The sequence below is a fragment of the Diabrotica virgifera genome, chromosome 1 (assembly GCF_917563875.1).
Source record: "Diabrotica virgifera virgifera chromosome 1, PGI_DIABVI_V3a".
NCBI classification, from domain to species: Eukaryota; Metazoa; Arthropoda; class Insecta; order Coleoptera; family Chrysomelidae; genus Diabrotica; species Diabrotica virgifera.
In genome coordinates this window covers 169125840-169148821 of record NC_065443.1, presented here as the reverse complement: position 1 = coordinate 169148821, position 22982 = coordinate 169125840, and the positions used below count along the sequence as shown (strand labels likewise).

At 31.0% G+C, this 22982-nt stretch overlaps 2 long non-coding RNA genes across 2 annotated transcripts; both read right to left on the bottom strand.

Annotated features, from left to right (window-relative positions):
* Nucleotides 1-599: 599 nt before the first annotated feature.
* Nucleotides 600-2679, bottom strand: LOC126878836 (uncharacterized). Its single transcript, XR_007695826.1, has 2 exons — nt 2190-2679; nt 600-1808 (listed from the first exon to the last, which is right to left on the bottom strand). It is a non-coding gene; the product is annotated as an uncharacterized LOC126878836 (long non-coding RNA).
* Nucleotides 2680-8356: 5677 nt separating this feature from the next.
* Nucleotides 8357-10859, bottom strand: LOC126878832 (uncharacterized). The gene is made up of 4 exons (XR_007695821.1): nt 10713-10859; nt 9825-10613; nt 9599-9739; nt 8357-8627 (listed from the first exon to the last, which is right to left on the bottom strand). It is a non-coding gene; the product is annotated as an uncharacterized LOC126878832 (long non-coding RNA).
* Nucleotides 10860-22982: the final 12123 nt, after the last annotated feature.

Genomic DNA, 22982 nt, shown 5'->3' with positions numbered 1-22982 from the left:
AAGAGAAATATGATTATGTCATCGTAACAGGTTTGGATATAGACGCTGAGGAACCGGAAGTGTTGAAATTGTCTATGGGAAAAATGATAAACTTTACAGATACAAGTAGAGATTAAATCAGCTCTTAAGATAGAAGAGAGAACATCTCTGCATTTCGTGTACTAATCAAATACTAATATCTAAAAATATTTAAACTGATTGTTGTGCAGGAATATTACAATACATAAAAGTAACATATTTTAAAACACATTATGGGCATATTCAAAAATGTAAGTAAAATATTTACATATACACAATATAATTTAAAATAAAAATGTTACCACTAATCCATTTTTTAAATATTATTGAGAGTTGATTTACTTACAAGAAAAGATAACACAAACATTAAACACTCCTATGACGTTGATTTGAAAGATGGATGTAGGCACAAAGATAACGCAACCAGTGTTCATTTGTGGGTAAGTGAATGCTTACAGACCGGGTTATGTCCAATATTATTTTACAAACAACAGGGCATACTAATTGAATCGTTTATTTCAGAAAGAGGTCAAGTGACAAATCTTGACAAAATGAGTGCAAAAAATTAATTTTTTTTCTTAAACAATTTAACAAGATACATTTTTAAAAAATACAACATTTTTTAACAAATACTCCAGGTTGCTAGGTAGAATTTTTATTTTATATAATGTGATTGTTTGTTGAATGTAAACAGTGTGTAAACTTTATTTTCTCAAAAGTGGATACTTGTGACTTGACCCCTTTCTGAAATAAACGATTCAATTATTGATAATCCTCCCGAATTAAACAATAATGATTTTTGTCTTATGTGTTTCCATGAATACTGTGCAAAAGGAAATATTAATTAAGTTTGGTAAATCGCTTATCGCAACTAATGGAACTCATGGGCTCATAAAAAATACTTTTATTTACCAACTTTTTTTGAAAAAATACATGAGTGTGCTGGTATTATATAGTCAAATGTTTTCATATCAGACATAACTAACACTTTTTACAATGCCTGAATGTAATGGGTTCTGTTCCTAATAGACTGTTATGTCCCTGGTACATAGACAAGGCATGGCAAGTAAATCTTAATGAAATATCTGATTCTGAAAAAATCCTATGTATACAAGACATTGAAAGAGCTGCAATACATGTTAGATTCAGATAGAGTATTAATAGGTGTTTGGGTAAAATTCTAAATGATGCAGATACATACAATTTTGGTAAGTATTTCCAGCAGAACTACTGTAATAACTTCCAACAATGCACCTATTGTTATAGGAAGGATTATGGAATTAAAATACCAATAATATGACCATTGAAAATCAGTTGTTATTGTTTTTAAGGAATAAAACTGTTGAAAGGGTTATAAAGCTTAAAAAAGGTAAACCTGTTGAATGCTCCATAACGTCTAGATACCGAACTGTATTAGCTTGCTATTTTACAAGATAATAATGTGTATATACTAAAAGAAAAAAAAAACTGAATACCTTGTTGAAACACAAAAAAACTTGCTGCTCTAAAAAACTAAATGCAATGTCTGCAATATATGTATACATTCATTTAGTTGTTCCTGTATAGATTATTCAATAAAAAATACCATATATAAACACATTCATTATGTAGCAATGCAAGATACTGCAGATCGCATTCAACCTAAAGACTTTTCATTTTCTAAAAACTAAACGGTGTCAGGTGATGTTGAACAGCTGTTTTCTTATATCTCTACGTACTCTATGTACTCCTGTGACTGCAGTACTGAATATTATTTTGTGTCTCTTCCTGTGCCATCCAGACAGTAAAATCTACAAAAACATAACAGGTGACTACATGGGAAGTTATACTACTCATAGCTTACTTGTATGGGCCATTCCACAAATATATGTCTGTTCCAGACCATCGCAACAACGAATATTTTAATGTGCAACATAAGAAGTATGAAAGTAAATGGCTCTAGAAATTATTCCAATAAACAAGAATGGAATTTGCAATTTAGTTTAGTACTTCTTATGTTGCACACTAAAATATTCGTTGTCGCGATGGTCTGGAACAGATGTATGTTCGTGGAATGGCCTCTATCTAGTATCTACCTACATAAAACTACCTTTGAAATCTAACTTTTTGATATCAACATCAACCTTAATACTTAAAAAATAAATAATAATGCGAAAGTTACCCATACTTACCTAAAGAGTTTTTGAATTGCAATTTTACGAACTGGGTAGGTTGCCCATGTTTTTCCTGCAAATGAAATCCTAAATCCCTATTTCCATTAAAAAATCATTTGCACTGTAAACAAGTGTATTTTTGTGGGCTTCATTTTTTTTAAAGACTAACATAATTAAGAGTTTTAAATTATAACACAGTAGGTACATACAATACTTGTTTGAATTTATTTACATATTTGTAAATAAATAATCACAAAAGTAAGGTTAAGATTCCGATTCGAGAAAACACAACTGTCAAATTTTAAACCAACTCGCATTCGAGATTTTAAAATTCCCGCTAATAGAAAATATGTAAATCTGGCAACAGCGCGGTTGCGTGCTGGATATTTAATCTCTCCCGCACAAATGTACATACAAGAAATGATACAAGAAAATGTATACAAGAAACGATATCAGAAACGATATTAGAAATGATACAAGAAAATGCATAGTGTCATACAGCCTTAACAGAATTATGGGAAACCATTGACTATTAATAATGTATACATTGATGGATATATTGTAGAAACTCTTCAGTAAGAGGAGGTGGTGTAGGAATATTCGTAAAGAGAAATGTAAACGCTCATAATATTAATGTTAAAAAATTCTGTTCTGATAAACAGTCAGAGTTTTGTTGTTCTTTAATTAGGGATAAAAACAATAATATCTTTTACATATTGAATTGCTACCGATCTCCGTGTGGAGATGTAAATATTTTTATAAATAATCTTGACTGTCTTTTAAATCATTTATACAAGCCAAATGTATGTTATATTATTTGTGGTGACTTTAATATTGATATGAAAACGTCAAACAATAACCAAACAAAATTACTGAACTGCTTATCTACTTATAACATACATACTAATCTTGTCAAATGGCCTACAAGAGTAACAAATACCAGCATAACAACAATTGATAATGTTTTTGTAAATTTTTCTAATTTAGGTACATCATGTATTCTTGACAACAGTGGGGGCTATGCTGTATCATTTACGTAAACCGATTACGTACGGTAAACTCGAATTACAGGCTGTAATCTTGTGTGTAAAATCGGTATGCTGTATCAATGATATCCAAGGGGTTGCCTACCTTCGTATGTAATTTCTTTTAGGTAAACGCACGCGTAAACGTAATTTTAAACTTTTCTAAACAAAAATTACTTGCCGTTTAGTTTGGTTATGTGAAAATGTTTATGTTATATTAATAAATATTGTTATTTTTATTTGTGAAACCAAGTTGTTTGTGTGATAGACTTGTATTTGATTTTTAGTTTAATTGGTTTAGTGTTTAATTTTTAAGTGATTTTTTAGTTGTTTAGTACTTCAATATAATATATCATAAAATGAATTTTTGGTTTTGTTCTAAATAGCTTTCACTATTTCCTACTAATTACTAACACTACATCATCAGGATACAGTAAGTACCAGGGAATGTAAAGTTGTGCTCACAACGAAGCGCCAACCCTCACTTCCTGGTATCCCTCGTACCATATCATGGATCGCCCGATGCATTATGTTAAATGCGATGAGATCGTTCACGAAAATGAAGAGTAGTAGGATACTCTGTTCTAGGCGAGGATACCATCCTTTGGTCTCCTTAGTGAGTGCACCCTTACCCTGCTAGGCCTGGATCCCACGTATCAAAAAAAGTTAATTAACAGCAAGCTGAAAATTTGCTAATAGGGCTTTTCATCAATTGTCATTTATTTCGAGTTCCTGTCATATGTTATATATAATATTAATATAGGGCTTTTCATTCACAGTCATTTGTTTCGAGCTTCTGTCCTGTGTCTCATAATATTAATATATCTACATCATACGTTATTGGCATATACCAATGATACAAACCAAAGACATATGACGTAGATATATTAATATAATATGACACATGACAGCAGCTCGAAACAAATGACAATCGATGAAAAGCCCTATACACGGATTATACGGCATATGACAGAAGCTCAAAACAAATGACTGTGAATGAAAAGCCCTATAGCTTAATGGTGTCTAGTCGGACAAACTTTGATGTACGCAAACACTGGAAGTTTTAATTGTGGAACAGTTTAAAAATTTGGAACGTAGATTACTAAAACTACCTTGTATTTTGTCAGACAGAACATCCAATTGATTTGTTACCCTTTCATTAAACTCTCATGCAAAAATCAGACTGATATTACTAACCAACATGATTCCTGTCATTTGACATGTTCTTCTTGTTCCACTCATTAAAATGCCCAGTTGGTGATAAACACCAGTCTGATTTTTGCATGAGAGTAATGAAATGGAAACAAATCAATTGGAAGTTCTGTCCGACAAAATACATAAAACGTTTTCAAAGTCTGACGTTCCAAATTTTTAACTTATTCCACAATTAATACTTCCCCTGTTCCCATGCATCAAAGTTTGTCTGACTAGACACTGTTAATCTATTAACAAATAATTTTCAGCTAGCTATTAATCAACTTTTTTTTGGTACGCATTATCCAGGTCTATACAGTTCCCTTGTTTACTGATCCAAAACTAACGAGTATAAATAAGAACTGAGTACTTACTGTGCCTCTCCCATATTTTCATGAAGTGTCTAAGTAGTTTTATGACTCTGTAGTTTGTTCATTATTGTATTTTTGTTTGTTTTTATAAACGGGTACAAATATACTGTAACTTATTCCACAATTAATACTTCCCCTGTTCCCATACATCAAAGTTTGTCTGACTAGACACTGTTAATCTATTAACAAATAATTTTCAGCTAGCTATTAATCAACTTTTTTTTGGTACGCATTATCCAGGTCTATGCAGTTCCCTTGTTTACTGATCCAAAACTAATGAGTATAAATAAGAACTGAGTACTTACTGTGCCTCTCCCATATTTTCATGAAGTGTAAGTAGTTTTATGACTGTAGTTTGTTCATTTTTGTATTTTTTTTTGTTTTTATAAACGGGTACAAATATACTGCTTCTTCATTCGTTTAGCATTTGTCCAACTTCCATAATTCTATTAAATAAACGTATTAGCCAACTTATTCCTGCCTCTTCTAATGGCTTCCACATTTCGCCAGGAATATCCTGATTCCTTTATTTTTTGAAGTGCTTGAACCACTTCCTCATGGTCAGTGCGAGTTGACAGTAAAATCAAGTAGGAAGTATATATCAGCACGTCTCGCAACAAGGATGGAAAAAATACAGTATGTTTAAGATATACTATGTGAAGACAGACACATGTCTCTGACTCATTAGCTATCATCAGTACAGTATAGCCAAGTTAGAATAGGTCTGCGTTAACCTTTCCTTGTTTGAAAAACTCTAAACATTGATTGTTTGAAACATTCCGCATTCCTTTCCTCAGGTAGCTGTAGCTTCCTCCTTGGATGTGTTAGTTGTTGCTCTGGAATCGTTAGGATCTTCTAACATTATTGTCACAAATTGGTTGCATTGCTCCTGTAGTGATCTTTTCCCAAGCTAGCATACACCTCTAGTAGGTATAGCGGTATAGCATACAGAAATGTAGATAAACTGATAATGTTGATTTGTAAACAAAACATCTTCACTAAATGGGTGAAAAAGCTGAATTCTTAGTGTCTGTTATCTGTATTTTGAGGTTGCAGTCATTAAGTTAAGGGGCAGAATAAAAAAAAACTCTGTAGACACATTAACGGACACACTTCACATGTAGTCACATCTTCTTAAGGAGTGACTTCATATGTAGTTGTGTCAGTGAATGTATTAATATCAAGCTTTCGCAAAATTTATTTGTTTCATCAAGTCTAAAATAAATTTATAATTCTTTTCTCAGTAAATACAATGAAATTAAGACAAAAAAGCATTGTATTAAAGAAGCATAAAAACTTACAACATGAGCTTAGTCCATTAAATTTTAAACATTATCACTAAACATAAAAAATATAAGATTGTTAATCTAGTAGTAATTACAATGTTTTATTTAATTTTATATCACAGTAATAGTTTTTGGCACTGAAATATCTCATAAAAACGGATTACTGGTTGTCTCGTAATCCATCTCGTAACTGAAGTCACTCTAGATTTAAATTATGTCTTTCTGCCACAGCATTTAAGTACATAAATAACCGATTTACAAAATTCATCTTTTCAAAATATAAACATTAAACTTAAAAACAAGCAAAAAGTTGGGTTAACATGAATTAACTGACAGTCAGGACATGACAGAACCCTAAATAACATGATACGTAATTTTTTTGATAACATCATACCACTTTATACACTTATGTTTTGACGACTGTAATCTGATGTACGTAATTCTGAACTTTACACGAAACCTTAATTCGCACACTTGATCCAACGTTGCCAATTGTACGGGTAACAGTCAATGCGCGGTAAATTTAAAAAAGTCAATGCATTGTGCCAGCACACAATGTGACACAATCATAATATAATGATTAGTAATATATTAATTTAATCATTAAAGGTAGTCAGTAACTGCGTGCGTCATACATATTATATTTTCAAGTTTAATTTATGTCTTACTAATATACATACATGATAAAGCTCAAGCTAAAATAAGTTTATTCAAGCGTTTAAGCTATTAGGTCAGGATCCCGCGTATGAAAAAAAAATTGATTAATAGCAAGCTGAAAATTTGTTAATAGGTTAAGGGTGTCTAGTCGGACAAACTTTGATATATGGGAACACTGGAAATTTTAATTGTGGAACAGGTTAAAAATTTGGAACGGTCAGACCACGAAAACGTCACATGTATTTTGTCCAAAAGAACTTCCAATTGATTTGTTACCCTTTCATGCAAAAATCAGACTGCTATTTATCACCTGCCATAATTCCTGTCATTTGACATATTCTACGTGTTCCACTCATTTATAATTCTCATTTGGTGATAAATAGCAACCTGATTTTTGCACGAGAGTTTAATGAAAGGGTAACAATTCAATTGAAAGTTCTGTCGGACAAAATACATGTGACGTTTTCGTGGTCTGACAGTTCCAAATTTTTAACCTGTTCCACAATTAAAACCCCTTTTCCTATATATCAAAGTTTGTCCAACTAGACACCCTTAAGCTATTAACAAATTTTCAGCTTGCTTAATCAACTTTTTTTTCATACGCTGGAGCCAGACCTATATACATATATGTACAAGAACTGCAAGAAATTTTGTGAAAGTGGCTTACGAAAAAAAAAAAACAAACAGATCGCTTCGTAGCAGCAATTAAGATTGCTTCGTAGGGGTAACTTCAGACATGGCCTGTTCTGTTAAGCCATAACAGAGGGTTACTTTAAATTGTCGGCTCGAGTGGGGAAAGAATTTGGTAAGATACTGGGTGCTATGTAAATACCAGGTAAATTCAGAACCAAGTACTAACGTTTATTACAGGAGTGAAATGGAAAGAATAAGCTAAAGATAGCCTAACTCAGTGACCTTTAATATATTACTCAGACACATTTTTGCTGTTTATTTAGCGTTTGCCTCTAAATCACCGCCTTTGAAATCAATAGGCAGTGATGTGTTGTTGCCATATCAATTTCTAAAAGTAAAAGTTGATATAAAAATAGTGTTTTTCAAACTAAGCAAAACGAACGTATATAGTCGTACCGAATTTATTTTGCAAACATGAAGTTGGTCAAGTGCAATCAATTACACAGTTTAAAAAAATACCTCTAATACAAAGTATAACAATACTTGAATATATGCTATACAGGGTGTTATAACAGAAAAATATAATAAGCAGTAAAATATGATCGCTGTTTACAATTAAAAGAAAATATGATTTAAAAATTGTGGCCTATGGAAAGTTTTTGTTATCAATGGGTTAAAGTGTTTTTCACTCAATAATATGTAGTATGTGTAATAATATGTGTACAGCACCAATTCAAGTTAAACTTGTTATTGATTTTTGTGTTTGTTATTGTTTTGTATTTTTTATGACTCTGTAAGCATTGTCTATAAAATTGTACAATTCTCCATGATAATAAAGCATATTTCTATTCTAAGTTGTCTATTTCTTAAACCAAAGCATTGATTATTACTACGAAATATTATTTTGTAGAAGTTGTCAAACAAATAAAATATTTGGGAATTATTATTGATAATTTATTTATCAACATTAAAAACGATTTATTGATTACAGTTAATTTATTTAATGGAAATTAAGGTAATAATAATAATAATAATGTTTATTCAACACAAATATAACAATATACATAAAATAATAAACTATAAAATCTTCATGCGACTAAAAACATATCAAAGTGTAGATATAGTTAATAAGAATAAACATAGGAAGCCACAAGAAAATAAATTTGCACGTAGCTATAGCCCAAAGTAACTCCTGTTGTTTATCCAAATCTTCACTAGTCAAAAGCCTTTAAAGTAAAGTTCCAGCAGTTTTTCCTTTTTCTACATATATAAAATAGCTGGTGTTTGTTCCTAAAAACAAATACATAAATAAAAATTTTACGTTGTGTACCATAAAAATCATACAAATGTGGAAAGTACCACAAAAGTACAGTACACACTTGATACTCCGACATGCTCGGTAGTCTGACCTTTTGGTCCCATACCTGTCGGACTATCAAGGGACAACTGTATTTTAATATTAGGACAGTTATACCTATAAGGTTTAGGTTAGTTTAGTTAGTTTTATATAAGGGCAGTTGCCATAATAAGCCACAACAAAAAGGTATTAAAAGAAAAAGCTATAGACCTGAAATGGGAAGCTACTATGTTTAGTTTATATATAAATGAAAGTAAAACAAAATATATAGAGTGCACAAAGTAAAATCAACATGAACATCTGAAGGTAGAAAACCATACCTACGAATATGCCTCCCATTTTCACTACCCAGACTCAATAATAAATGACAACAACGCCAGTCAAGAAAAGCATGGATTCTTAGCAGCAATAAGTGATTTTATGCATACAAAGACTTGACGAAAAGTAAGTTACTAAGTCTAACGTTAGAATCTACAAAACAAATCTACACATTGCAGTGATGGTTTGTGGAGAATTAAAATGAACACGAGCTGGATAATACTAATGCAGAGCGCAGATATTGCTAGAATTGTAAAATCTCAAAGACTAAATTGGCTTGATCACTCAGAAAGAATGCCAGATAATCGAGCTGTACAAGTAATCCAGAGATGGAAGCCCCAAGGAAATAGAACAAGAGGAAGGGCCCATAAAAGATGGATAGACGATATAGAGGGGATCTTAAAACCATGAACATCAGAAAAGTATCTGGCAGGGCAGAATGTTGTTAAGCACACCAAGACTCACAAAGGGTTGTAGCACCATTAGAAAAATATTGAAGGACAGTTTAGGCTATATGCATTAAAACATGGTGAGCTTTGCATCTAACCATATTGTAATAAACTATATCTTAATATCTTATACTTACATGGTCGAGAGAAGTCTCTTCATTATTTTCTTTACATTTCATCAGCTCTTCTCTTGCATTCTAGATCACCTTTTCTTTTTATTGCCTGCTTTGGTAACCCATGTTTTAGTTTGGAATATCTTTTTAAAGTGGCTGGCTTTCCTAATAATTAAGTTTGAATTATTACTTAGGTACATCTTTATTATTGTAGACATTTTTTAAAAACCTTATTAATTGAATTACTTACCACTTTTATACAATGTTTATTGCATATTCTTTCATATTTTAATTTTAGTTCTGTTCTCCTTATGGCTTTTACATATCCATTAATCCATTGTTCCCGACTTTGTTTTGTTCATAACTATTTACATTTATTTTTAAAAGATAATCTGTCAATTGTCAAATTGGTGTCAAATATTGAGATTTTAGTGACTTGGCAACGTTGGATCAAGTGTGCGAATTAAGGTTTCGTGAACTTTACACATGTACGTAATCACTTTACGTAAAGGATACAGCATAGTCTGTCTCCGATCATAGAACTGTTTTAGTTGAACTTGAAATCGATATATCGACCTTGCCTATGTCTTGTCAAAAGCGATATTTTTCTGAGAGTGGGATCACATATCACCTACCTCCTCTAGATGTTTCACGATAACGCTTTGGTTAAATATGAAAAACAGCGCTCCATGCCGCTTGTATCGGAACTAATTTCAAGCGGGAATTTCAAAATGTAATTTTGGTGGGAAGAAAATGTTAGGTTAAAATATTTGTATAGTTGAAAAAAAATAATTTGGTTTTAAAATATGCAAATTATTTTTAATTTCAAATATACAAAATACCATTTGGGAAAAAATAAGACATGACAACGTATTTTTATTTATTTATTTAATACCAGCAAAACCACTTTGTATATACTTTTTTACAAATCGTATCTTTACAAATGAAATTATTAATAGTTATCTTCCAAATACTTCTACAAAAGGGTATCTCAAATGATTGAAACATGTGTGCATCTCTACTTGTTGAGGACTTTCAACTAAAACAAAAAATTAATATAATTGATTTGATAAAAACCATATTCATTTCACGTAAAATAATTTGTATTAATTATATATTTTCTGTAGGGGTTACTTACTTGGTCTTGGTGTTACATTCGTTTGCTTCCCTACACCACTAAGGGCCGGTACTTTATGTCTCCGTTAACAGCCGGTTAGTTAACGGAGGTTTAATCGGGACCTCTTTAGGTCTCTTGCGTTGTATTAAATGCAATTACAAGTATTATTATAATTATAAATAAGTATAACAATCATTATAATTGCATTTATTACAACGCAAGAGACCTAAAGAGGTCCCGATTAAACCTCCGTTAACTAACCGGCTGTTAACGGAGACATAAAGTACCGGCCCTAAATGTGTTACTTGTTCTCTAATAACAAATACTTGTTGAACTCACCATGCAAATGTAAGGTAGGAATTTGATCTTCCTAGGGCTCTTCAAATCACATTCGTTTTGTTTCAAAAACTGTATTTGAATCCATTTTATCTAAATCAGGATTTTTTATTATTGCTAACAATCAGATTATCAGATAAACATTTTTGCTGACATAAAGATAAAAGATAAAGGCATACTGACACTGACAATGATGACAATTGACAAATTATAATGACACTCAGACTCAGTGATATAGAAGAAATCTTCACTCCAGGTGCATGGCGACATCTCAAAAAACGTATCATTACTAAAAATGACATTTAGTTTAGTATGACCTTGAGATACCTGCGTGAAACATCTAAAGAGAGTTAAGTGATCTGTGAGTGGGATAGATAATTTTGTTATGAGTCTTATGATGGAAGATTGGAATCATGTTTACGGGCTTTTCATTCACAGTCACTTGTTTCGAGCTTCTGTCATGTGTCGCATAATATTAATATATCTACGTCATACGTTATTGGTATTTACAAATGATACAAACCAAAGACGTATGACTTAGATATATTAATATTATGTGACACATGACAGAAGCTCGAAACAAATAATAACAATCGATGAAAAGCCCTATACTTGACACTAATTTGGCTTTTAATGTGTTTGTTGATATTTTTTCGTATTATTTTAACTTAACATTAATTTTCCATTGCAAAATAAACGTATTATAAATGATCGTAAAAAATGGGTAAATACTGAAGTACGCTTATCTAGTAGTAACTTAAAAAACTTGCATGCCTTATCTAGATCTTGTCCGTGTTTTCGTGAATATTACAAGTTAGAAAAAAAGAAACACCAGAAACTTTTATGTTTGACAAAGAAAAATTATTACCAGAATATTATTTCGTTATCAGATAATCCTACAAAAAGTGCCTGGAGACTTGTTGCTGACGTGACTAATAATGTTGACAATAATGGAAGGAAAAATATATGCCTAAAATCAGATGAAAATTGTGTAATAGAGGAATGCCCTATTGTTGCTAACATGTTCAATGTTTACTTTAAGAATGCTCCAATTGAGGTACGTTCTAAAATTCCCAGTCATCAAAATAGTACTTTAAGGAAACCGCCTTATAATGAAAATGAAAATTTTTTACAATTATATCCTTACACTCCAAATGAGCTGAATGAATTATTGATAGGAAAATTGAAATCTTCAAAATCCTGTGGATTTGATGAAATACCTCAATTTTTATTAAAAAAAGTAATTCCATTCATACTATCACCTTTAACATTTCTAATAAACTTGTCTTTTTGCAATGGTATTTTCCCGGATTATCTAAAGGTGGGAAAGGTCGTTCCTGTACATAAGAAAGGCGATCCAAAGGATATTAGTAATTATCGCCCAATAACTGTCCCTTCAGTGTTTTCGAAAATATTCGAATATTGTTATCTTAACAGATTAAACTCTTATTTATTGGAGAACGGTATTGTTAGTAAATGTCAGCATGGCTTTCAGGCAGGTAAGTCTACAAATACAGCAGTTCATTCATTTTATGAGACTTTAACTAAATATATTGATGCGGATGAATGCCCTGTCGGGATTTTTTGTGATCTCAGTAGGGCATTTGATTGTGTCGATCATAGCTTACTCATTAATAAATTGGAAAATATTGGAATAAAAGATCTCTCTCTAAAATGGATAGAATCCTACCTATCAGAACGTCGTCAGTATGTCTCCTTAACAGATGTATCCCAACAATCAGTAAATATTTGCAAATCAGATTACATTTACATTCATATGGGTGTTCCGCAAGGTTCTGTAATTGGCCCAATATTATTTCTTATTTACTTAAATGATATTGTCTCAATAAATTCTGCTGTACAGTTTACACTTTATGCAGATGATACTTCAATACTTATATCAGATAAATCACATATATCTCTTGAAAATAAATGTAACGAACTCTTGTGTGATCTTAGTTATTGGTTTTCTTCAAATTACTTACATCTTAATGCGGATAAAACGCATGCTATTCATTTCCACAATAGACAGAAACATCTGTTAGATATCGAACTATCAATATATTCTAAACAAATTGAAAAAGTTCAATGCCTAAAGTTTTTGGGTTTATATATTGATGAATGTCTCAATTGGAAAAGGCAATGTGATGATATTATTTCCAAAATAAACTCAGCATGCTACCTACTTCGAAACCTCAAGGATATACTAAGTGAGACACAGCTTATTATGCTGTATTATGCTCAGGTGGAGTCTCGTTTGCGGTATGGCATAGTATTTTGGGGTACGTCTTGTAAATTCAGTGAAGTCTTTCTATGTCAAAAGAGAATAGTCCGTTGTATTGCTGGTATTTCTCGAATAACTAGCTGTAAGAGTTATTTTACTAGATATAAACTTTTAACTGTGCCGTGCTTATATATTTTTGAAGTTTGTGTTTTTATTCATTCAAATCTTGAGAAATTTAAAACTAACGGTCAAATTCACAATATAAATACAAGGCAGAATCAAAAATTACATGTACCTTTTTCTAAAGGAAATATGCATTTTTACTCACCTGCAATAATAGGTCAAAGAATATATAATAAGTTAGCCGAGCCAATAAAAAAGTGTAAGAATATGAAAATATTTAAATTAACTTTGAAAGATTTTTTATTGCAGAATACGTTTTATTCTGTTGATGAGTATTTTAGTAGTTGACATTATTTTAGGTATATGCTAGTAATTTTGTGTTTGTATTGTAATCTTAGGTTTAACGTAATTTTAGATTTACATTTATATTTACTAATTTTGTTTTCTAAACTGTGACTGATCCTATACAAATTGTATTTGTCAAAAAGGAAATAAAGTATTATTATTATTATTATTACCATTGACCTCAAGTGTTATTATCCTTATAATACCCTTGGTACCTTAACTATAATCTCACAATCAGCCCATAGAAGGTGTCAAACAAATAAAATATTTGGGAATCATACTTGATAATTTATTAACAATTAAACGATTACTTTATTGATTACAGTTAATTTATTTAATGGAAATTAAGGTAATAATAATAATGTTTATTCAAAAATAATCAAATATAAAATCTTCCTGAGACTAAAAACATATTTAAGTGTATAATTAATAAGAATTAACATAGGAAGCCACAAGGAAATAAATCTGCACGTAGCTATAGCCCAAAGTAACTCCTGTTATTTATCCAAATCTTTACTAGTCAAACACATTTGTTTTGAAATTCCAGCAGTTTCTTCTTTTTATACCTTTTAAATATCTGGTGGTTGTTCCTAAAACAAAGACATAAATAAAAATTCTACATTGTGTACCATAAAAAAATCATAAAAATGTGGAAAGTATCACAAGAATAAAGAAAAGTCCCAGATATAAAATTCACTATTAAAATAAAAATAGTAAATAATTATTTATATCTGACACTTTTCTTATTGGAACTTCTTTCTGGTAACATCCTTAATCTCTGACTTTTACAATTTATAAGACAAGAGATGATGAATAAAGAAAGGGAAAAGGACTCTGCAGTATACAGTTACATTCTGCTTTCATTAATCTAGAAAAAAGATCAGAAAGATAATTCAAAGTCCGAAATTGTAAAAGTCAAAAAGAGATTAAGGATGTACCAGAAAGGGGTTCCAATAAGAAAAGTTTCAGATTTAAATAATTATTTACTATTTTAATAGTGAATTTTGTATCTGGGACTTTTCTTTAAGAGATATCGCTGAAGCATCCTAATAGTAGATAACTATTTTTGAAATTCCACTTAAATAGACAATTTGATTTCGTTTTGATTCAGAGGTGTACAGGCAGCTCCACTGGGGACGCCGTAAGGCAGAAACAACTGTCTGGAGATTGTGTATCGCCTCTGGATCGAAAGGAAACATAAACTGTCTCTTCACTATCACAAGAGTATTTTAATATTTTTATTGAATAAAAGTAGTCAAAAAAAAAGGACTAGTTGGTGGAGCGAAGAGATAAAAATAGCTGTGAAAGAAAAGAAAGTACCATGGAGAGCTTATCTAGAAAATAACAGTTAATAAGGAAGGAAGCTTGTGGAAGAAAAAGTTAAAAAAGCTAAATTGGAACAGTGGGAGAGATTTGGAGAAAAGATAGAGCAAGACAGTAGTAGGACAAACCAAAAATTGTTCTATTAAGGTCTGAAAAAATGAGAGGTAAATCAGGTAGTACTGTCGTGCAAATAAAAAAAAATAAAATGGAGAAACACTTACCCAACCACAAGATATAGTTAATAGATGGAGTAAATATTCCAAAGAGTTGAGTAATGAAATAACAATGGAAGAATTAACGGAAGCCATTGCAAAAATGAAAAATGGTAAAGTGGCAGGAATAGATAATATCAAAACACGATTGTTGAAATATATGGGGGAATCTGCATTACACTACTTACACAAATTACTGATAACAATTTGGAAACAGAAACGCATCCCAGAAGATTGGGCAACAGCAGTAATGGCTCTTCTGGTAAAGAAGGGAGGTAAAAAAGTAATGTTCAAATTATCGAGGTATTTTCATGCTAAGTGTACTGGCTAAGATTTATGAATGAACACTGGAGATGAGACTGAGAAAGAAAGTGGAACATCAACTAGACGATGCACAAAAAGGTTTCTGACCGGGCACAGTGTCCAAGATCATATCTTTACTTAAGACAATGGAAAAAGCCTTTGACAAGGTACCCGGACATCACATTTGGAAAGGGCTTGAACTGTTCGATGTTGGAGGAGAACTAATTGATGCAAGTAAAATTTATGTACTGGAACATTGTGCGAGCATTAAACTGTGAATCAAACAAATTTGCTAATACACAAGGAGTAAGGCAAGGTGGAGTTTTAAGCTCACTGCTATTCATTATATTATATATATATGAATGAACCAATAAAAAAAATGCAGTAGAGTCCTGAAAATTAGATTTAGGTTACCATTGATTAAAAAGTATAACTCTGAGTAAATGTGTATCTGCAGATGACATTGCATTGATACCAAGTTCAGAGAAATCTTTACAAAGCAACCTAAATTTATAGACGAGAGAACTTGCAGACAAAGGAATGAAAATAAAATTAGCAAAGACTAAAACTTTACTTATTTCCAAGACACCGAGAGAAATCCATATAAACCTAGACGGAAATTTAGTAGAACATATGAATGATTTTGAATATTTATAAACTATAATAGACAAAAAATGCAAAAAAAATGAACAACAGAATTGCTAAAACATCATGATTAGGGTAAACTATACAGTGATTGGCCAGTTAAGAAGGTGGATGCACTTAATTTATTTTTTTTTTAATAAAATGTCACTTACAGACTCCGTAATATTATTTTTGGGTTTTTTCAGTTTATTCCTAAAGGATTTTAAAAAATATTTTCACCATTTAAATCAATGTTTATTTGTAATTTTGAAACATTTTGTTATTTGTAAAATATTCAAAGATTGGCCACTAACTTTCAATTATTGGCCAGTTGAATACCAGTAATTGGCATAGGTAAATCATATTATTAAAACGATAGGTAAATACCTAGCTGTATGATAGAATTAATTTATTTTTGGATATTATTATATATTATTGTTAAGATAATAAAAAAATTTTTTCAAAGATTTTATTTATACAGCAACACAAGTCTTAAAATAAAAATTTTTATCCTTATCTACTGAACTGAAGGACTAATTTTTAAAATGCACGAATTATGATACGTTCGGCTGCACTTGTAGCATCGGATATCTTTGTTTGAATTTGTAATATTTTCGTACAAATGAAACAAAGTTTTCCGACAGCTATTGGATTATAAACAAAGTCATTCTTTTGGGGTTCATTATCACTTTCAGAACTGCTGAATACTTTTCCTACGTGACGTTGAGGTATTTTTGTATTATTGCTTAATCCGCTTGTTCCTGCTGCATTATCGTATTAATTCAGGCGGTCAATGTCCAGTTTAGGTCTTTTACATTTAGTTTCATTTTTGTTTTCTTTCACTGTATCGTTTTCTTGCTTTCTTGTTTTGATGTTTTTTCTCCCAATTTTTTTTGTAGCTTTTTCTTTTTGCTTGGAAAATCTTTCTGTTTTACGTGTTTCTTTTCTTTCCTCTTCTTGTTTTTTAATTGCCAATTTCTCCATATGAATTCTTTTCCATCCTGAACTAGTTAAAACAAACGGTAATCGTTGGCAATCCTTTTTTCCTTTTCTTTCTGGTATTTTAGGCCAAATAACGAAATCTCGAATGCTTCTATTTTTTTGGGTATTTTCTTTATTGTACCTACTCTATAAATGATTCTTCAACTGTAGGCACCTCCTGGGTTGAAATTTCTTGTGACATATTACTTGTCGGCACAGTTTCTTCTAAAGGCTGGGTTTCTTCTTTATTTTCCTTATTAGGTAATTTTTTTGTAGATTTTTTCTGTGTTATATTTTCCTGTATAAGTAATTCTTCTATATGCCCTTCCTGTGCTACATGTTTTTATAATCATTCACCTATCTCCACAGTTTTTTCGAAATGATTGTCACGTGATAAATGTTGGTTGCTTTTTTCCTTTACATTTACATCTAGTCCATAAAGTATATTTTCGTCGAAAATAATTTCCATATTTTCTATTTCGGTGTCCACTGCTCTACTGATTTCTAGGTTTTCTAGGCTAAGATGGCTATTGCTGTTTTCAAATTCTTTATATAATTTATACATCATAATTTATATAATCCTTCAACGCAAGCAAAATATCTTCTTCGGCATATTTTTTTTTTTTTTTTTCGTATTGTGCACCATCTTTTACTTTGGGCATCTACAAAAAAATCTCTATGTACCTATGTGCCAATCACTAAACATAAAATATTATCAATAAAATGTATTTTTACAGTGAATGGCCTGGTGGCCAATAACTGTCTAATATAAAAAAGTAGAACCAGTGATTGGCATAGATAATTTAATGAAAACGAAGCACATTCATGCAATTATTGACTTAGATTTAGTCATATTAAACATAATAAAATAACTTAAAACTATAAATTTTATGTAACAAAACATATCTTATAAAATATCCTTTCTTCCAATACTGGCGGTTTTTACGATTCTTAAGTATTTTTGATAAAAAATGTTGATGCACAGTACACCATCTGATAGATCTGTCGATAAGTTTTTAAGGTTGGGTGGTGCAATAAAATAAAGTCAGATACTATTTGTACAGGGTTGCCTCTATCATAAAATAATAACAGTTGTCAGTGAATTTCGTTATATTCTTAAAATAATGTAAAAAACCGACAATGTGCCAATAGCTAATGGTGGCCAATCACTGTATAGCTTACCCTATATCACTCCCTCACTACAGGTTTCATTAGCAAAAGAGAAATTAGTGAGAAGACAAAAGGGACAGTATATTATATACCTCCCTTCTCTGCTTCATGGAAGTGAAACATGGCTGGCTTTCCTAATAATTAAGCTTGAATTATCACATTTTTATTATTATTGTAGACATTTAAAATCCTTATTAATTGAATTACATTAAACTTACCACTTATAAAATGGGTGCCGGAGCCGTTAGTACTCATCCGCTATGAGAGAAATTTTTTGGAAAATACGAAAATATACATTATTTTAAGCTATTTTCAAAAAAAAAAAATTTGCGGATTATCCATTAGTTTAAATAATAAAAGACTTTGAAAATTGGATTTTATACACTTTTTTAGACTGCCATATTGATAATTACATGTGACGTTGCTGGATGTTGCCAAATCTATAAAAATGTTTAGTTTTACAAGTAACAAATATAGACGCATTTTTATCATTTTAAGTGGGAAAATGGACCTAACCTAACCAAACCTGGACCGTACGGGCATCGGTACAGGAGGGATTTTTCTCGATTTATCTTTGAAATTTAGGGATTTCAAAATATAATTTTTATATTTATTGCTAGTGCCACCTACTACGTAGTAATTAAAAAATTCAAATTTAACAATACAGTTTTCTTCAACTTTAATGGCTCCAGTACACGTTGGGCCAACTAGTTGGCCAATGAGTTGGGCCAAGTAAGAACAGTGAATACATGGTGATTACACGTTGGTGGAGTTATCAGTCTGCATTAACCTTTCTTAGTGGATAAACAAAAAACAAACTCTGATTATGGATATGGATGTAGAGACTGTAGCAGCTGCCGCAATTAATTTGTACAATGCGTTCAATGCTTATAGAAAAGTGTACCAAACAAGAGTGATTAAAAAACAATGGCGCAAACGACGGTGCTTTTACACCGAAAAAAGTATTCATATTAAAACACAACCTTAAAATTAATACTTATAAACAGTATCAGTATTGTGAGAAGAGAAAACAAATATTTTAAACTCAACGACAACAACGTGTTCAGTGTTCATAACCAAACAGCTGTTTGGCAGATCGCGCAAGTCCCAAAAATCCTTTGATTTGTGCACCAAATACCGACAAAATTCGGTTTGTAGACCAACGCTGACCGCCAATCGCAAACTCATGCCAAGTGGTCCTGTACACGTTGGCCCAACGTGTACTAGCCCCATCATGTTGTGTTACAAATTGACAGCTGACAATGACATTTTCTTCTTTTTTTGTTAATATTGAGAGCTGGGCCCTGATTCTAATTCATTTCGACAGTCGCAATTTCATTTCGACACCGCCATGACAGCCGCAGAATATAGCGATTCTTATGGCTGTATGACACTATGCATTTTCTTGTATCATTTCTAATATCGTTTCTGATATCGCTTCTTGTATACATTTTCTTGTATCATTTCTTGTACATACATTTGTGCCCTGTATGACACTATGCAAGTTCTTGTATCGAAAACTGTATGAAATTCGGCACGTGATTGGTCGAAATTTTGTTTGTCACCCTGTCACGTTACATTGGTATGGTAGTACTGCGTCTACAGCTGATTTTAAGGATTTTATAAAATTTATAAACTTTTAAAAACAAATATTTTAATGTTATAATAACTAGAATTTCTACGTTGACTGTTGATTATTTGTGTTTTTTATTTTGTTTTGATATTTGTGCTAAAATATTTGCATTATAATTATCTTCAGTTTGATCCAAATTGGAACTATTGTATTTTCCTCTATTAAAAAATTATGCAATATGAAACCCAAAGTTATTCTAAATAAATGGTTATTAGTAGAACAGTAGTCCATACCAAACGGTATATTAAGTATCAATAAAATATTTATAAATAATACCTACAAAACACAAATAAATTCATCAAGACATAAATCATATGATCTCATTTTCAGCCGCCATTATGACATTTAGAAGTTTTACCAGCAGGCTTTACGTTTTTGCTCTCTGCGCAGAAATTGGCGCAGTTATTGTACAAGAATCTGTGCCTGACACAAATTCTTGTATCGTTTCTGATATCGTTTCTTGTATCTGTGTATGACACTATACATTTTTTTGACATATCAGAAACGATATTAGAAATGATACAAGAAAATGCATAGTGTCATACAGCCTTTATTCATTTCGATATTAGTTACAACTGGGGATATTAATCTTATCATGTTGAGACTGCTCAGAATTTGGGTTGGCGCTCCCGTTTATTGGAACTTGTTGATAGTCTGGGAAAATTATCGAAAAAATGCCATTTTTGGGAAAAATTATTCACCAGCTATTTTATTGCTAAAATCGAATCTTAAGATTGCATATACAGTGCGTCCATAAAGTAACGCATAAATTCATTATTTCGTAAACCAGCGACATTAATGAAAAATCCTGAAACGGGTCGATTTTTATTTTTAGATTCAGATTTTTTGGCATATATATCATACTAGTGACGTCATCCATCTGGGCGCGATGACGTAATCGATGATTTTTTTAAATGAGAATGGTCATGTGATAGCTCATTTGAAAGGGTATTCAATTCTCTATTCACTAATATAAACATTTACCTAATTATTTATACAAGGTGTTCAAAAAACATTTTTTTAATTAAAATAATTGAAACAAAAAGAAGAATGTACGTAATTTATTTAATTCAAAATACGTTTTACTGTTGTCAGAAAACAGGAAAAAAATGTTTATTTGAGAAATAAATATTGTTTTTTGCTTAAATTCAATGTTAAAGCTGCCACCCACCTGTCGCTTGGCAGTTTGAACATTTCGTTTAAGCGAAAATCAATGTTTATTTGTCAAATAAAATTTTTTTCTGTTTACTGACAGTAGTAAAATGTATTTTGAATTAAATAATTACATTATATTCTTCTTTTTGTCTCACTTATTTTAATTAAAAAATGTTTTTTGAACACACTGTATAAATAATTATGTTAATGTTTATATTCTTGGATAGAGAATTGAATACCCTTTTAAATGAGCTATCATATGACCCCTATTCTCATTTAAAAAAATCATCGATTAAGTCATCACGCCCAGATGGATGACTTCACTAGTATGATATATATGCCAAAAAACCGTAATTTAAAAATAAAAATCGACGCGTTTCGAGAATTTTCCTTAAAGTAACCACTTTACGAAATAACGAATTTATGCGTTACTTTATTAGTAGGTATGACAAGTCCGCAGAAAGTGTGTTATTTTATTTATAAACAAATTAGCACTTCTAAATCTTCTTTATTTTTCAATTAGTGGTCTGTAACTCCTAAAATTTTTCCTTTGAGCCAAAAACACTCAAATAAAAATTCACCGAAATTTAGTTCTGCACAAAGTTATTTTTTTTTCCGATTTCCTTCAACAAAAATTTTACTCAGAAAATTCGAGTTTTCCCAAAAAATCTGCAATTTTCAATTAAAATTTTAGGGAAGTACCTAATTATTTATCAATAATTAAATAATTGATGACATGAAAGATTTATTATAGTAGATTATACAGAGGGGCTAAATTATGGAATAAATTCATTTCTTTAAAACGGACGATTTTGGAGCAAAATCCCGAAAGAGGTCGATTTTTATTTTTAAATTACAATTTTTTGGCATATATTTCTTACTAGTGACGTCATCCATCTGAGCGTGATGACGTAATCGATAATTTTGTTAATGGGAATAGGGGTCGTGTGGTAGGTCATTTGAAAGGGCGTTCAATTCTCTATTCAGTAATATAAACATTATTATCATTAGGTATTTATACAGGGTTGCCAAAAAAAAATTTTGAATTAAATTAATTGGCGCAAAAAGAATGTATGTAATTTATTTAACTCAAAATACATTGTACTGCTGTCAGAAAATAGAAGAAAAGGTTTATTTCACAAATAAGCATTTCTTTTCGCTTAAATTAAATCACAAACAGCCTCCCTCCTACCTATTGGCAGTTTGAACATTTAATTTAATCTAAAAGCAATGTTTATTTGCAAAATAAACATTTTTTTCTATTTTCTGACAGCAATAGAATGTATTTTGAGTTAAATAAATTACATGCATTCTTCTTCTTGCGTCAATTAATTTAATTCAAAAATTTTTTTGGCCTCCCTGTATAAATAATGATATTAATGTTTATAATACTGAATAGATAATTGAACGCCTTTGTAAATGAGCTACAACACGAACCCCTATTCCTATTTAAAAAAAATAATCGATTACGTCATCACGCTCGGATGGATGACGTCACTAGTTTGAAATATATGCCAAGAAATTTAATTTAAAAATAAAAATCGACCTGTTTCGGGATTTTTCTCTAAAATCGTCCATTTTAGAGAAAATGAATTTATTCCATAATTTAGCCCCTCTCTGTATATCAGGAGACCGGCGACAATCTAACCAATAGTTTAGCAATAATTAAAATGTTAATTAAAAAATTTCGGTCGAAATAATAACCAGAAAGATTATGATACACCAGAATAACTATGATTTTCGTATAAAAAAGCACTATACCTATTCAACGTTCCTTACAGGATTGAAATTGGACCATTTGAGCGGTCTCAGGAATGTTATAAAGAAACAATTTTTTGGCTTATAAACAAATAGAACCCCTC